This window comes from Otolemur garnettii, unplaced genomic scaffold (genome assembly GCF_000181295.1).
Source record: "Otolemur garnettii isolate 467f Iridium unplaced genomic scaffold, OtoGar3 scaffold00036, whole genome shotgun sequence".
NCBI classification, from domain to species: Eukaryota; Metazoa; Chordata; class Mammalia; order Primates; family Galagidae; genus Otolemur; species Otolemur garnettii.
The window spans coordinates 7312771-7325513 of NW_003852431.1; the positions used below are offsets into that span (position 1 = coordinate 7312771).

The 12743-nt window shown below is 34.6% G+C and overlaps 1 non-coding gene across 1 annotated transcript; it reads left to right on the forward strand.

Annotated features, from left to right (window-relative positions):
• Positions 1-9425: 9425 nt before the first annotated feature.
• On the forward strand, positions 9426-9528 carry LOC111725314. The gene has a single exon (XR_002773403.1). It is a non-coding gene; the product is annotated as a small nucleolar RNA U13 (small nucleolar RNA).
• The last annotated feature ends 3215 nt before the right edge of the window (positions 9529-12743 follow it).

Below are 12743 nucleotides of genomic sequence, written 5' to 3' on the forward strand. Positions count from 1 at the left end.
AAAAAAAAAGAAGTTTAACTTTAAAATTAAGTTTCATTTTTTAAATTATTAAGTACATAGTCATTAGATTTTTTATAAAATAATGTACATTTTTAAGTACTGTATTTTGCCATGTATACTGCACACATTTTTGCCTAAATTTTTGAGGGGGGGGAAAGGATGCACATTATACAAAGGTAGTTATTCCATATGTATATAAATGTTTTTAATTCTTTCATTTATGCTTATCCATTAAAAGAGTAACTTTAGAAAGCAATAATGATATCTGTGTGGAAATTATACCATGGAATGTAGTAATATAGTATATTTTTGTTGAAGTTATAACGATGGAAGCTTCGTAAACAGAGGCTGAGCCAAGTGACATGGAAGGCCAGGGTGGGATGGATGCCTTCACCCCACTTAAGGCTGATGTACCTGGAGCAAGCTGTGCTGCCCATGAGCTTGCCCAGCCCTTGAACAGGCTGGCGGTGAACTGGCCGTGATGACCTTCACATTATAGGCCCTGAACCAGCCCATGCCGCCAGCAGCTCCATGCAGTCGGCACTGCTGTCCAGCATGTAGCGGTTCTCCAGGTGTGGGCTGGGCACCCATGTGAAGGGAAGCCAGAACCAAAAATCGTCAGGGAAGGTGGGGTTGAGCAGGATGAACTTGGCACTGGTCTCCTTCATGCCCTGCCATAGAACCGAGCCCTGGGTGCCGCTTCACATTCCAGGGGAAGAGGCTCTCGCCCACCAGCACCGTGGAGATGAAGCAGTCCCTGAGGTGAGCAATGTCCTGTAGCTCCTTCCTGAATGGCTAGCTATGCACCGTGGGCAGTGCGGCTGGAGCACCATGGGCACCAAGCTGCTGCCTGCTACTGGCACTGCAGGGCCCGGCCCTACCCTGATGCCCACCGCCTGCTCCCTGGAGCCCCTGACGTCTGCCCACATCCCTACACACTCCCACTGCTTGTCAAGGGGCTGGGTCGTCCTGCTGCACTTGTCTTTGCAGAGCCTGGGGCTCGTGTTGCCCGTGATCCTTGGGGTGCTGTCATTGCTGATTCTTCTGGCTGCTGTTCTTGACACTGCCCTTGCCATTCCTTAATAATACAAAAAAACAAGGACCTAAATACAAATATTTGCATTAAAAAATTAAAATGAAAGATTTTTTTTCCCCTGAAAGTTTGGGCCAAAAACATAGGTGTGTATTATATAAGACAAAATACAGTATATCTAACTGAAGTTTCTTGAATGCCTTATTTGATTACAGCTAAATTAATGTGGCCCTCCAACATGGAAAGGTTCCGCACCTCTGCACTAGATTCTCACAGTGGGTGTGGCTGCGAGTGGATTGAGTTGGGGCTATAAAGTGAGAGCCGCTAAATCATTTATGATTATACCTGGACCATTTTCAAGCGGTTCTATATTTCTTCAGCACCTATATGCTGAGGGTACTACACCTGGACATACGCACCTTTATACAGTCCAACTGGAATAAGATGAAAAAAATAATTTTATTTCCACTTTATAGGTAGAACTAACAGGCCTACTGAGAGTCAAAAATTATCCTCAACTCCCTCGAGTCTTAGCTTCCAGAACTTAGGTCTTCTACATACAAGGAAGATGTGTTACTTTGGGGGTATTAAAAATTTATAATGTAGCTCTCATTTTAAGAACAAATTCCCTTTGCCACTTTGGTTTTCTCCAGGAAAATGCTCCTTAGGCTTATTCGTGGGGTGAAGTTCTCTTAACAAGCAGTTGCTTCACCAGAAATATGCCTGTGCAGTCCCCAACTCTAATATTGAATAGTTAATCCCTGCTGATTCTTATAAATTGTGCTTTTAATGCATAAAACTATTTCTGGTGGTTTTATTTTAACATTGTGTTCATAAATGAAATAGTAGTCAAACTGAGGTCTAATAGCAAAAGCATGTGGATTGGGAACTAATTCTCATATTTTGAATAAATATTCTTACTACTAACAATTGAGAGAGTGAGTAAGTGGTTTTAGCTTATCAATACTGGGGAATGTCATTTAAAGAAATGACATATCGAATTCCTATTGTCTTAAGTTATGCCACTGTGTCTTCTTCTTTTTTTTTTTAAATGAGTGTAAAATTGTCTTCAAGTTTTTCTCTAAGAAACACCCTAATCACATCATTTCTTAAGATAAAAGTAAATAATTTTTAGGTTGTTACCAAAACACACACAAAATTCCCATTTATTTTCTGGTAAGATTTTTATTTGCTTATTTATTTTCTACAAAGGATTTGAGTCAGGTAGGTCAAATTTAAGGACTAAATTTGAAGTCTTTCCTTCTTTCTTCTCTCTTTCCCTCTTCCTTTCTTTCTTTTCTTTTTTCTCTTTCTTTCTTTCTTTTTTTTGTTGTGGGAGTTGCTGGATTGTTCATTTAATAATTAAGACCAGATGCTTTTGGAGTTGTTTATATGTTGGCAGAGGAGAAGAGAGGGAAAGTTTTTCATTTGAGTAACTTAGTCCTTGCTCTTTTAACCAATGCAAAGCATAATTGAGGACACACTTGAGAACAGTAGATCATATATTTTTGATAAAACATTTGTCTGTAGGAAGCACTTCATCTTCCATTTTAACATTATAGGTCAAGTGACCGTATGGTAAGATCCTTTTTGGGGGAGTTAGGTGACAGATCTGAAGACCTTGAGCTGAGGATTTTCTTACTTTCTTCTGGTACTGTTTCCTATTCTGTATGATGAAAGGATTGGACTCAATAGTCAATGATCTTTTCACTTTTAAAGATAGATTAATGGCTAAAAAGCTTACAAAAAAAAAGCTCAAAGTCTCTAATCATCAGGGAAATGCAAATCTAACCCATGATAAGGTATCACCTAATTTCAGTGAGAATGGTTTTTATAAAAAAAAAAAAATCCCCAAACAATAGATGCTGGCATAGATAAAGCAAGAAAGGAATACACTATTGGTGGGACCGGTACAACTTCTAAGGAAAGTTGTATGGAGATGCCTCAAGGAACTATGAATAGACTTATAAAAAAGGGAAAAAGGTCATTTTATCAAAAAGACACAGGCACCTGAATGTTTAATGCAGCACAATTCACAATCACAAAGATGTGGAACCAACCCAAGTGCCCATCAATACATAAGTGGATTAATAAAATGTGGTCTATGTATACCATGGAACACTACTGAGCCATAAAAAAGATGGGGAACTATGCCTTTCCTCACAACTTGGATGGAAGTGGAGACCATTCTTCTAAGTAAAGCTTCAGGAGAATGGAAAAACCAACACCACGTGTACTCACTATTAAATTAGAAGTAATTGATTGATGTACACCGTTAGTAGTAAAACTCACCAGAAAGCACACAGGAAGGGGCAGGAGGGGAGGGATAAATTCACACCTGATGGGCACAGTGTATATGACTGACTCAAACTGTTCAAAAGAAATTTGTGTAGACAAAATATTTGTAACCCGTTTATGAAATTAAAAACATTCTAAGAAGCTGTAGTTTCCAGGATTAAAGCAATAGTTTAATGCCCATTCGGAGGAAATATCCTGGACATTACTAGGGAAAGTGAGTTTTGGAGTCTATTCTGAGAAATCTGTATGGACAAAGCCGTTTGATCCATGCCATTGTAAACAGTACTAAAATTTATATGAGAATGAAAGGAAAACTATTCGCTAGGAAAAACCTCTAGTTTGGTTTGGGCATGTTTCATGGTGTTTGACCAGAGATATGAATTTTAAAGTAAATATTGATGTTTAGAATCTAGGTTTGTATCTGGTAAAGAATACTTCACAATTATCGAGTCACATATTAGGGAAATGGCAAGCTTTCTTCTTTTACTGTTGGCTATTTTCAAAGATGCCGCTAGTGGAGTTTTGAAATGGATCAAATTGCTTTTAACCTGGCTACTGTTATTCAATTTTATCAATTCTGCATTTTCTATTAGGTGAAAATCTGTTTCCTGACTTCAATATATAAAAGGTAGAAAGATCACAAAACAGCCTGAAGCAGATAAATATTGACCTAATCAAACACAGACTGCCAAGAATTAGAATAACTGGTATTTTTGCTGTGAGGCTGGGAGAATATTGAGGCATAACCTAACTTAGTTTTTCTCATTTTATCTCGCTTGCCTCTGTTTTTTTTTTTTTTGGTTTGTTTGTTTAGTAAACATCTGTTTCCTATTAGATTGTTTTATCCTCTTAACCTTCATAAATGACAATTAAGTCCATCTAGCCTGTCAATAGCATGTCATTTATTTGTTGCTACAGCTGAGCCTGACCTTCATTGATTTTATTGGAGTAATTTGCTAGAAATGATTTTTTAATGTTAGATTTATGGCCCAGGCACTTCATTGTCAGATAATTGAAGTAAACTGTAATTTTTTTCTAACCAAATTCATGACGTATGGGAAAAAAAAAGATACATTATTTTCAAGCATTCTTTCCTATTAAAACAGAGAAACATACATTTTACACGATGTCATCCACTTTTCAAATTGGCAAACATAGATTGTTTTTGAGTAATGTTCCTTTTCTCTCTTCTTAGCTTTTCTTTAAGGATAGCTGAAGTAGAAATAGGAGTTACTCATGAATTAGCATTCAAAAATGACATTACAAATTATATCAGATATATATGTAAATCTATCAAGTAAGTACAACATCAGCTCTTACAAAATGGACCTTGCTATTTTGATTTAACTGCAGGTTTAAATATGAATATCTTGATGTTGTTGTATAGTTATACTTAGCTTATCTTATTTCTTTAGTATCAGTGCTAACAAACATCACAAAATACATCATATTATGCTCTTGGCGCTCCATAAAGTTTGTCAAGATAATAATAAACTTTTCAATCCCTGAGGAAGAAAGTGAGGCTTTCTTGCATTTGTTTGTTTATTCCATTGATGTTAGGGATGGTCGTATTATTGCTGTATCTGTGCAGCAAAGGAAATAACTGAACCATAGATTTTACATTTTGAAAATTAATCGTGACTACATGACTCTTTCCTCAATGTACTGTTGTATTCCAAAGTTAGCAGGGCTGGGTCAGCAAAGTTTTGTCAGCAGAGCTTGTGCTCTTGTTCTGGAAATGAATTGGGCTTGAAATAAGGGAGACAGACTTTTGAATTCAAGTTTACACATTAGCAAAGAAACATGCTGTTATTTGTACTCTATATAATAATGCATTGTTGAATAGGAAGGTTTCTAATACTTTGGAACAAGTGAAAGGGAAGTGGACATAATTTAAGCCTTCTTTTTAAAATGACCATATCCATTTCTTTTGTGTGTTTTTATACTCTCTTGGGTGTGGAACCAACGAAAGTCATCTCAGAATCGAAAATAAAGAGAATATTTTATCAAAATTATCTGGAAATCTGTTCTAATTATAGCAATTTCTCCATTTAGTCACAATTGTTCTGAAGTAAAATGAACTAGAATTTTAAAGGGGTTTTTTAATACGTATTTTATATAGTTAAAGTATTTCTGTAAATGATTGCCTTATTGTCAGTTTATAAACTACAACTATGACAATATGGACATTTGTGACGCAATAGGTCTCATTTGTGTTGTCAATAACTTGCCCACTGTATATTTTAGTGCGTATTATAACATCAACTTTAATAAAAAAGATAGATTATCACATCACCAGATTTTTATAATTCAAACTTGCTGCATCTTAAAAAGCAGTTCTACATGGCTTTGGGGATAATTATTCCAACCAATATCCATGCAATGAAGTTCAGCAACAGTAGAGAATCTGCTTTCAAATTAGGAGTCTGATGTAGTAATCTCAGAATAGAAGGTAAGAAGGCAACGGTGTCTCTCCTCAATAGGTTGGACCCTGAGATTCAATTTTAATTCAAGCAGAAATTGTGGGAAAATAGCTGTAAAGAATTGAGGGAAAAAACTTCCTGCTTTTAAATTGTCATGTCTCCTTTCTGTCTCTGTTGCTGTCAGTATTATTGATATAAAGAATCCATCAACATATTTTTATGGGTGATTAAGAAAGGCTGACCTTTCCTTTTCAGGTACAAATAGGTAGTTCTTCAGAGGCTGGAACCGAATGACAAGATAATTCTATCCATTTAATATTGAAGTGATGTTGATAGTATCATTCTTCTCGTGTTGGAAACAGGACAGTGGAGAGGCCTTTTCTGCCTCCGCCTGTTCTGCCCTGGGTGATGGATTTTTCCTCTGACTAATCGCTGTCACATTAACCCGCAGTATTTCATCCTTCAGAGCTGTCAAGATAATGACGATAATCCAAGTGGCTCATTGTAGGTAAAGGAAATTATATGAGCAAAGTAATATCATAAAACAGTGTTTAAATATTTTAATTTCATTTGTCAGGGCTGCCCCAACACTTCATTACACATATAACCATCTCTCATCAGTGGAATTAGTGCATTATTCATTACTGTTAATTATTTTCACATAATGGCTGCCCTGATATATTTAACCTCCACATTATATCTCAGATAATGGGTCTGTAAAATTGAATTGTGTGAGGAGTGGAGTTCTAAAGCTCATTTGCAGAACATCAAAGAACAAAGAAGAGGAAAAGAATTCTAAATGGGACATTTTGCCCAGCTGGGGCCAAACATTTGTTTCTGTCTGATTTGCATACAGAAAATAGGTGGAGGAGAAGTGGTTTAATCCTGTCTAGGCTGTCTGCTCCTATTACACAACCAATTAGGATTTGTTCATATCACACACATCAGAAAACAGCTTGAGAATTATAGCATGGAACACAGAATAATGCGAAAGTACCGTACACAGTATATACAAAACGGCATTTCCTGTGGGGTGCAATTGTAATGGACAAAGATGGAGAGAGAGAAGAAAGGATACCGTTGAGTTTCAGGTTATTTATTTTTATGAATAACTGTAATAATAGACACTAAGTTTTGAAAAGTACTGGAAGCTGAATATAGCCATAAAAGACCATTTCGATTTCACTCATTCATTTCTATCGTGAATTTGCCACTTATATTTATGTTAACACTTTCTCGGTGATTTAACATTTCAACATTCATGTAAGGAAAGCATCAATTTAGAGTCACCAGTACCAATGCATGGAAGCCAAGTTTTTGCAATTTAATTCTTCATGATTGTTCATTACTACTCTTTCACTGAACATTAACCAGCTCAGTGAGCTGGTTAGCCATGTCCAAACACGTCTGTATCCAAGTATATTTTCTTTATACATTGTCAGTGTAGTTAAATGAACCAAAACGCCAGCTGCAAATGATAGAATCTCAGTCAACATCTTCTGAGGCAGAGACAAAGACACGCATATGTTTTATTAATAAAAGCTCTGCAAGTAATTCTGAGAGACTTCCCGTGTTCAGAACCCGTGTTCAGGTCAAGGGAGTGTGTGGCTCATGGAAGACTCATTCAGAGTCCCCCTTTACTATTTTTAATGCCTCCTTAGTTTTTGTGTTTTTTTAAAACACTAAAAATACTTTTCAAATAAGTTTTATTGTGCATATTTGAGGTTTACAACATGATGTTGTGGAATATATAGACAGACAGGAAAATGATTACTAAAGTAAATTAACATATCTATAGTCTCACATAGTTATAATAATATTTTTTGTAACAAGAGCAGCTAAAATCTACTTATTTAACAAAAATCTGTAATCCAATGCAATTAGTCCTTATGCTGGACATCACATCTCTACACTTGTGCATCCTATGTATTTGCTATTTTATATCCTTTGACCTATATCTCCCTCCCCCTCAACCCTCCCAACCTCTGGGAACCAGTTTTATGTATTTTTGACCTCTTTTTTTTTTTTTTTTTTACCTTTCTTTCTTCCCTCCCTCCCTCCTTTCTTCCCTCTTTCTCTTTCTTTTTAATGAGATCGTGCAATTCTTTTCTTTGTCTACCTAACTTATGTCACTTAGCATGATGTCCTAAAGGCTCATTTACGTTGTGACAAATTTCAGGATCTTTTACTTTCTTTGAAGACTGAATATTATTCCATTATATACTATGGCTGTACCTGTATTCACTACACTTCCTTTATCCATTCGTCTATTGAAAGACACTTAGATTGTTTTCATGCCTTGGCTATTTGAATAGTGCTGAAATGAACATAGACATGAAGGTATTTTTATGAGAGGATGATTTCATCTCCTTTGGGTGTATATCCAGAAGAGGGATTATTGAATCTTCTGTAGTTTTATTTTTAATTTCTTTAGGAACCTCCATATTTATTTTCATAAAGGCAGCACCAATCTATACTCCCACCAAGAGGGCTAGGGCTCCCTTTTCTCCACATCTTCACCAGATCTGTTACCTTTTGTCTTTTTGGTATAGTAGTCATGCTCATGGGCATGAGATAACGTCTCATAGTGGCTTCAATTTGTGTTTCTCTGACGATTGGTGATGCTGAGCACCTTTCCACAGAACCTTGCGGATATTTTTAATGTTTTCTTTGTAGAAATGGCTGTTTAGATTCTTTGCCCATTTTTTAAGTTGGGTTGTTACTCTGTTGCTGAGATGTAATAATTCTTCATAAATTTTGGATATTAACTTATCAGATATGTGGTTTGCAAATATTCTTCCCAGTCTGTAGGTTGCCTTTTCATTTTGCTGGTTATTTCCTTTGCTATGCACTTTTTGGTGTAGTCCCATTCATTTATTTTTGTGTTTATAACCTGAGATTCTAATGTGATAGCCAAAAAATCATTGTCCAGGAGAGTTTTTTGGTAGAATTTGTTTTTGGTTCAAGTCTTAAATTTAGGCCTTTTATCTATTTTGAGTGGATTTTTGTGTACGGTGTAAAATGAAAGTGCAATTTTATTTAATTCTTTTTGTATATGGAAATCCAGTTTTTCCAGCCCCATTATTAAAGAGACTATCCTTTCCTCATTTCTCTTTTCAGCGTCCTGGTTTAAAATTATTTGACCATAAAGGTTTGAACTTATTTCTGGGTTCACTGTTCTGTCCCATTGGTCTATCCCTCAGTTTTTATGCCAGCACCATACTGTTTTGATTGCTATAGCTTTATAGTATAATTTTAAATTGGGAATTGTGATGCCTCATTTTAGTATTTCCTTTTTAGTATTGCTTTGGCAATTCTGAATATCTTGTGAGTATATATATGTATATATATATATTAGAATTGTTTTCTCTACTTCTGTGAAAAATGCCATTAGAAATTTATTTTTGATGGTAAATTATCATGGCTTATAATATGTTTTTATTCATACATTTTTAATTGACTAAAAATTGTGTATATTTATGTAGTAAAATGTGATGTTTTGATCTATTTATACATTGTAAGAAGATTTAATCAAACTAATTAACATATCCATCACTTCAACAACTTTTGTGTGTGTGGTGAGGATGTTAAAAATCTATTCTTTTAGCAATTTTGAAATTTACAACACATTATTATTAACTGTGGTCACCATGCAGTGCAATAGATCACAAAAATTTATGCATCATGAAGCATAATGATTGGGTTTTCACACTCAGGTGTGAGATGTGCCCCCCTCCAACCTTGTTAGGATAGCAGCACCTTATCCATCTGATGAACAAAAAAAAGAAAACATATTCCTCTAGCCTAACTGAAACTTTGTACCTTCTAATTAACATCTCCCCCTTCTTCCCCTGTTCCCTCCCTTTGCCAACCTCTAGTAATCGCTTTCCCACTCTCTGTTTCTATGAGATTAGCTTTATGATTTGTATATATTTTCCTTGTTTTGTGGGCTGTCTCTTCATTATGTTAGTTACATTCTTTGCTGTTTAATGCAATCCCATTTGTTTGCTTTTAGTTTTGTTTCTTTTGTTGCCTGTGCTTTTAGAGCTCTATTCAAGAAATCATTGCCCAGACTAATGTTGGGGAGCGTTTCATTTGGTAGCTTTATAGTTTCAAGTCTTGTATACATTTTGAGTTGAATTTTGTACATGGTGTGAGATGACGATCCAATTTTATTCTTCTGTATGTAGATATTCCAGTTTTCCCAATATTATTGAAAAGACTGTCCTTTTCTCATTGTGTATTCTTGGCACCATTCCACAAAATCAATTGACTGTAAATACTTGGGTTTATTTCTGGGCTTAGTGTTCTATTCCATTTGTTGATATGTCTATTTTTATGACAGTACCATGTTGTTTGTGCTGTTTTGATTATAATAGCTCTATAATATACTTTGAACTCAGGGAGTGTGATACCTCCAACTTAGTTCTTTTTGGTCAAGATTGCTTTGGCTATTTTTCTAGTTCCATATGAATGTTTAGATTACCATTTCTATTTCTATGAAAAATGTTGCTGGAATTTTAATAGGGATTACATTGAATTTGTATATTGCTTTGAGTAGTATATAGTCCTCCTATTAAAAGGATCTAGAAGGCAACAGGTTCCCCACCTTTAGCAATATTAATTCTACAAATCCATGAATGTGGGATAACTTTCCATTTTTTGTGTATTCTTCAATTTCTTTCATCAATGTTTTTTAGTTTCCAGTGGTTAAATTTATTCCAAAGTATTTTATTTTATTTCTTTTTTTGATACTATTGTAATAGAATTTCTAAAATACATTTTTTGATAGTTTCATTGTTAGTACATAGAAATGCTACTCATTTTTGTATGTTGATTTTGCAGCCTGCATCTTACTAAATTTAATTATTTAACAATTTATAAAATTTAATTAGTTTTAGCTGTTTTTTTGATGGAGACTTTAGGATTTTTGATTTTTAAAATCATGTCATCAGGAAACAGAGACAATTTTGCTTCTTCCTGTCCCACATGAATGACTTTCATTTCTTTTGCTTGCCTAATTTCTCTGGCTAGTATGACCAATACATTGAATAGAAGTGGAAAGAGTGGGAATCCCTGTCTTGTATTGGATCTTAGTGGAAAAGTTTTCCATTGATCCCCATTAATTTGGATGTTAGCTGTAGATTTTCATAAGTGACCTTTATGATGTTGGGAGAACTTCTCTTCTATATATAAGCTATTAAGAATTATTACCAAGAAAGGATGTTGAACTTTGTCAAATCCTTTTTTTGTGTCCATTGAGATGTTTATATGATTTTTATTTGTCATTCTGTTAATGCAATGTATCACAAAGATTGATCTGTGTGTATTAAGTTGTACTTGTTTGCAAGGAATAAACCTACTTGGTGATGATGTATAATGCTTTTATGTGCTGTTGATTTGGTTTGCTAGAATTTTATTGAGAGTTTTTGCATCAATATTTTTCAGAGATCTTGGCCTATAGTTCTTGCAGTATTGTAGTCTGGCTTAGGTATCAAGGTGATGTTGGACTTATAAAATGTGTTTGTAAATATTCCTTTTGTCTCTATTTTCTGGAAGAGTTCATAAAGTACTGGTAATAATTCTTTTAAAATATTTATCAGAATTCAGCTGTGAAGCCATCTAGTCTTGGACTTTTCTTTGTTGGAAGATTTTTAATTACTACTTCAGTCTATCTATCTGTCTAAACTTTCTATTTCTTCCTGATTCAGTCTTATAGGTTATATTTTTCTTTAAATGTATCTGTTTCTTCTAGGTTATCCAATTAGTTGGCATATAATTTCTAATACTAGTTCCTGATGATTGTTTTCATGTCTAAGGTGTCTGTTTTAATGTCTCCACTTTCATTCCTGATTTGTTTTTTTTTTTTTGCAGTTTTTGTCCAGGGCTGGGTTTGAACCTGCCATCTCTGGCATATGGGTCTAGAGCCCTATTCCTTTGAGTCACAGCACTGCCCTCATTCCTGATTTTGTTTATTTAAGTCTTCTGTCTTTTTTTTCATTGTCTCTCGAGGATTTGCCAAATTTGTTTATTTTTTCAGGAAACCAAATGTTGGACTTACTATTTTTTTTAAATTTTTTGTTGTTTATGTAATTTACTTTTGTTCTTATCTTTAATATTTCCTTTCTTCTACTAATTTTGAATTAGTCTGTTCATTTTCTGGCTCCTGGAGGTACAATATTAGTCTATTTATTGGAAATTTTTCTTCTTTTATAAAACAGGCATTTGTTGCTATAAAAATTTTTGTCTCTTGTGACAGTTTTTAACTTAAAGTCTATTTATCTACTCTTTGCCATTTTGTCAGTTGTTTTCTGATTGTTCTGTAGGTCTTTCATTCCCTTTTTCCTCTCTTGTTATCTATCCTTAAGGTTTGGTGTTTTCCTATAGTGCTAAGCTTTGATTCCTTTCTTTCTTATTTATGTATCTACCATAACTATTATCCCCCCTCTGGTTACCATGAAACTTACATGAGCCTTAGTTTTGAACAAGAACAGTAAGTTCCATCTTGGGGAAGCTCATATAGTTGCCATATAGATGATAACAACTAATCTGTCTTCTTAGTTTTTGTTTGTTTGCTTGTTTGTTTGTTTTACTCTTATCACAGGGGGCAATGTAGCAAGTCTCAATAACTGCTTGCTAAATTTACTGACTTTCTCAGATCTTAACTATCACATTGAAATTAATTTCTTCAAACCTTTCCCTTTTGGGGGGGATTTGTTTTCTTTTAAAGATCAAGTCCCATGAATGTGATTCACTGTTTTTATGGCTCTTGCCAAGTAGACTTCTAAGAGTTGCATCAACGAATACTATCATACCAATGTATAAATATATCAACTTTACTTTAACCTTGACAGAATTGGCTACTAATATTAAAGCATAGTTTTTGTTAAAATACTCTAGGTGAGAAATGACACCACTATTCTGACACTTTTTTTCTTACTATCCTGATTGAAAACCTTCCTCTTTGTTTTATGTTTCTTTCTATGTGA